The sequence below is a fragment of the Eriocheir sinensis genome, chromosome 27, assembly GCF_024679095.1.
Source record: "Eriocheir sinensis breed Jianghai 21 chromosome 27, ASM2467909v1, whole genome shotgun sequence".
Classification (NCBI taxonomy): Eukaryota; Metazoa; Arthropoda; class Malacostraca; order Decapoda; family Varunidae; genus Eriocheir; species Eriocheir sinensis.
In genome coordinates, this window is record NC_066535.1 from 13,678,298 (window position 1) to 13,682,590 (window position 4,293).

Consider the following 4,293-nt stretch of genomic DNA (forward strand, 5'->3'; position numbering starts at 1 on the left):
GGATGAGGTGGAGAAGGAGTGGGATGAGAAGGAGGGGGAGGAAGCGAGGTAAGAGAATGAAGGGAGGAAGAGGAAGATAAGTACAGAATAGATTAGAGGTGGCAGTGAACAGAAAGTATTGCTGAACATATATTAGTAGAGATGGTAACGAAGATAGGTTATATGAACCATGCTGTGAGAGTTTGTATAAGAAAGTGAATGAATAAGAAAAAGAAAGCAAGAAGATTAAAGAAAGAAAGAAAAGAAGAAAAAGAAACAAAAAAGGAAAAAGGGAAAAAAGAAAGATGAAAAAAAGAAAGAAATGAAGAAAAGAAAGAAGTTGTATGGGAAAGGAGAATGGGAAACAGGGACAATGATAAAAGGGAAAAAGAATGAAAAAGAAAGAAAAAAGGGAGAAAAGGAAAAAAGAAAGATGTGGAGGAAAAAAAGAAATTAAGAAAAGAAAGAAGTTGTATGGAAAGACAGACTAAAAGAGAATGGCAAAAAGGGACAATGAAAGAAGGGAAAAAAAGGATGAAATACTACCGATGAAAAAAGAAGGGAGGAAGTATAGGATGGGATAGAAAGGAGGTGAAAGAAGGAAGCAAAGAAAAGATCGAAAAGACAAAACTGAAAGGAGAAAGAAAAGGAAAGAAACAGGAAGAAAAGAAAGAGAAAAAGAAAGAGAAAGAGAAAAAGAAAGGAAAAGAGAGAAAAAGAGGAACGAGAGAGAAACAAGAGAGAGATGAATTGGGGAATCCTGTAGAATAAATAAACTTTAAAAACAAGCAAAGGAAAAGTTTTAAAAGTTTGACCAGGAAATTATAAAGAAAATAAATTATTCAAACCAGAAAAGTCACCGTGGAAACTCTCTCTCTCTCTCTCTCTCTCTCTCTCTCTCTCTCTCTCTCTCTCTTTTCCTCTCTTTCCTCTCTTTCCTTTCCTTTCCCCTTTCTTTTTCTCTTTCTTTTCTTCCTGTTTCTTTCCTATTCTTTCTCCTTTCTCCTTTTCTCTATTCATTCTCCTCTCTCCTTCTCATCTTTCTTTTCCTCTCTCTTCTTTATTCTCTCTCTTCCTTCTCCTCCTCTCTCTTCTTTCTTCTTCTCTCTCCTTTCTTTTCCTCTCTCCTTCTTTCTTCTCTCCTCCTTCTCATCTCATCTCTCTCTCCACCTCCTCCTCTTCCTTCCTTCCTTCCTTCACTTTACGTTCATTCTCTCACTCCTTGCGCCCTCTCTCTTCCTCCTCCTCCTCCTCCTTCCCCCTCCCCCTCCCCCCTCCTCCCACCCACCACCCTGCCCCCTTCTCCTCCTCTCTCCGTCTTCAACTGACTCTCCTCTCACGGCCAATGTAGTATGAAAAAGGAAAAATGTTCAAAGGAGAGAGAGAGAGAGAGAGAGAGAGAGAGAGAGAGAGAGAGAGAGAGAGAGAGAGAGAGAGAGAGAGTTTTTTGCTATAATCTTTTGTTGCTAGACTGTTTTTTGCTTTTTCTCCTCCTCCTCCTCCTCTTCCTCCTCCTCCTCCTCCTCCTCCTCCTCCTCCTCCTCGTTTTCATGTTTCTCTTTCTTCTTTTTTCTCAACCTTTCCTCTTTTCCTTTTTTTTCCCTAAACCTCATCCTTTCGCTCTTTCTCCTTCTTCTCTTTCTACTGCATCTCATTTTCTTCTTCCTCCACCTCCACCTCCTCCTCCTCCTCCTCCTCCCTCTTCTCATCATCCCCTTCCTCCTCCTCCTCGAAAGTAAGTCTGTTGAATAATGCAGTCAGGTCAAGTCTCCACAATATCACATTTATCACATCATGCATTTTTCAGCACCCACAAACCACATAAATTAAAAGCCAGAGTAAATATTTAATGAACGCGTGACCGGTATGTTCTAATCACTTTTTTTTTGTGAGAGGCTCCGTACGTCTGAAATGACAAATGAGTATAGAAGTAATTGCATAAATATTTCAGCTCACCGGAAAGGAGAGTGTACGATGCTATCAGAGAATTACAAGTATGTGTATTTAACTTTTCTTTCTTCTATATCTGTATTTGTAACTGTTTTTTTTTTTTGTGTGTGTGTTTGTTTGGAAATTTTGTTCTTTTAGGAGTTCAAAACATTAATCCTTTAAACTCTAAGGAAAACAGATACAGGAATTCATTGAGCCTAAAGATTAGATTAAAATAAGATAGATATGAAACCTTTGACTTATAGAATATAACATGAAAAAGGTCAAAACAAAAAAAAATTATAATACAAAAATGAAGGAGTCTTAGAGCTAATACCACAGTCCAACACCGTGTCTTTGCAACAGCCCGAACCAAACTATACAATCCCATACAATCCTCAATGGTGAGTTTTTCGATGCAACACCAGACACACAATAGGTTTTTGTGTACAGTTTCCTCAAATTTCTTAACTTTAAAATAAAAACCAAATACAACACACGCATTTTCGAAGTCTTTGGTATTGGTTTGGGGGCTTGCTAACCCACCACGTCGAACTGAAAATGTAGCCCTTAGTCTGTGTTAATCAAGCCACTTCTCACCGCGGAAGAGTTTATAATCGAGTCAATGAAAGAAATTTGGTTGAGAAAAGGAGCTGACGTCACCGCCGGCAGGAACGGAATGACGAACACAACGATAAGCCGCGAGGAATAATTCATGTTTCCATTAAGTTGGAAAAAGTTAATCCTTGCGTGTGCAAAGCCGTCCATTAGTTTCCGAGGACGAGGAGAAAATGGAACGAAGCTCCCAAAAGAAACCAAAGGACAACGAAAAATATACATATAAAAGGAAAAAGAAGACACAAATAGGCGCGGTAAAGTAGTTGTCCGGGGCAGGCAAATATAAGACGATAAATAAAAGGAAGAAAAAGGGAGCCAGGTCACGATGAAAAAACAACTTAAAAGTAAAATGATCAATAAATTAATGAAGTGTGAAATGAATTAAGAAAAGGAAAAGTGTTCTTTGTACTCCTTTTTGGAGAAGTCTCCCTTTCCTCGTTCTGTTCCTTCCTTCTGGAAGGAGACTTCCCTCTCTTCTTCTTATTCCTTTTTGGAGAGAGGCTTTCTTCTCCTTCCTCTGTACCTTCTTTGTGGAGGGAGACTTCCCTCTCTTCTTCTTATTCCTTTTTGGAGAGAGGCTTTCATCAACTTCCTCTGTACCTTCTTTGTGGAGGGAGACTTCCCTCTCTTCTTCTTATTCCTTTTTGGAGAGAGGCTTTCATCAACTTCCTCTGTACCTTCTTTGTGGAGGGAGACTTCCCTCTCTTCTTATTATTCCTTTTTGGAGAGAGGCTTTCATCAACTTCCTCTGTACCTTCTTTGTGGAGGGAGACTTCCCTCTCATCTTATTATTCCTTTTTGGAGAGAGGCTTTCATCAACTTCCTCTGTACCTTCTTTGTGGAGGGAGACTTCCCTCTCATCTTTTTAGTCCTTTTTGGAAGGAAGTCTCTCTCTCCTCTTTATTTTTCCATTTTTGAGGCAGACCTCCCTCTCCTCTTAATATTTCCTTTTTTGAGGGAGATCTCCCTCTCCTCTTAATATTTCCTTTTTTGAGGGAGATCTCCCTCTCCTCTTTATATTTCCTTTTTTGAGGGAGATCTCCCTCTCCTCTTAATATTTCCTTTTTTGAGGGAGACCTCCCTCTCCTCTTTATATTTCCTTTTTTGAGGGAGACCTCTCTCTCCTCTTAATATTTCCTTTTTTGAGGGAGACCTCCCTCTCCTCTTAATATTTCCTTTTTTGAGGGAGACCTCCCTCTCCTCTTAATATTTCCTTTTTTGAGAGAGATCTCCCTCTCCTCTTTTATTTCCTTTTTGAGGGAGACCTCCTCTCCTCTTATATTTCCTTTTGAGGAGACCTCTCCTCTTTATATTTCCTTTTTTGAGGGAGACCTCCCTCTCCTCTTAATATTTCCTTTTTTGAGGGAGACCTCCCTCTCCTCTTAATATTTCCTTTTTTGAGGGAGATCTCCCTCTCCTCTTAATATTTCCTTTTTTGAGGAAGACCTCCCTCTCCTCTTAATATTTCCTTTTTTGAGGGAGACCTCCCTCTCATCTTATATTTCCTTTTGAGGGAGACCTCCTCTCCTCTTATATTTCCTTTTGAGGAGACCTCCTCTCCTCTTTATATTTCCTTTTTGAGGAGACCTCTCCTCTTTTTATTTCCTTTTCGAGGGAGATCTCCCTCTCCTCTTAATATTTCCTTTTTTGAGGAAGACCTCCCTCTACTCTTAATATTTCCTTTTTTGAGGAAGACCTCCCTCTACTCTTAATATTTCCTTTTTTGAGGGAGATCTCCCTCTCCTCTTAATATTTCCTTTTCGAGGG

The 4,293-nt window shown here is 39.5% G+C and overlaps 1 long non-coding RNA gene across 2 annotated transcripts; it reads right to left on the bottom strand.

The window, feature by feature from the left end:
• Positions 1-2,411: 2,411 nt before the first annotated feature.
• On the bottom strand, positions 2,412-4,008 carry LOC127004152 (uncharacterized). 2 transcript variants are annotated; one of them, XR_007757663.1, is made up of 3 exons: positions 3,859-4,008; positions 3,358-3,679; positions 2,412-3,049 (listed from the first exon to the last, which is right to left on the bottom strand). It is a non-coding gene; the product is annotated as an uncharacterized LOC127004152 (long non-coding RNA). The 2 variants fall into 2 exon arrangements; XR_007757662.1 differs by having other exon boundaries at positions 3,358-3,717.
• Between the last annotated feature and the right edge of the window lie 285 nt (positions 4,009-4,293).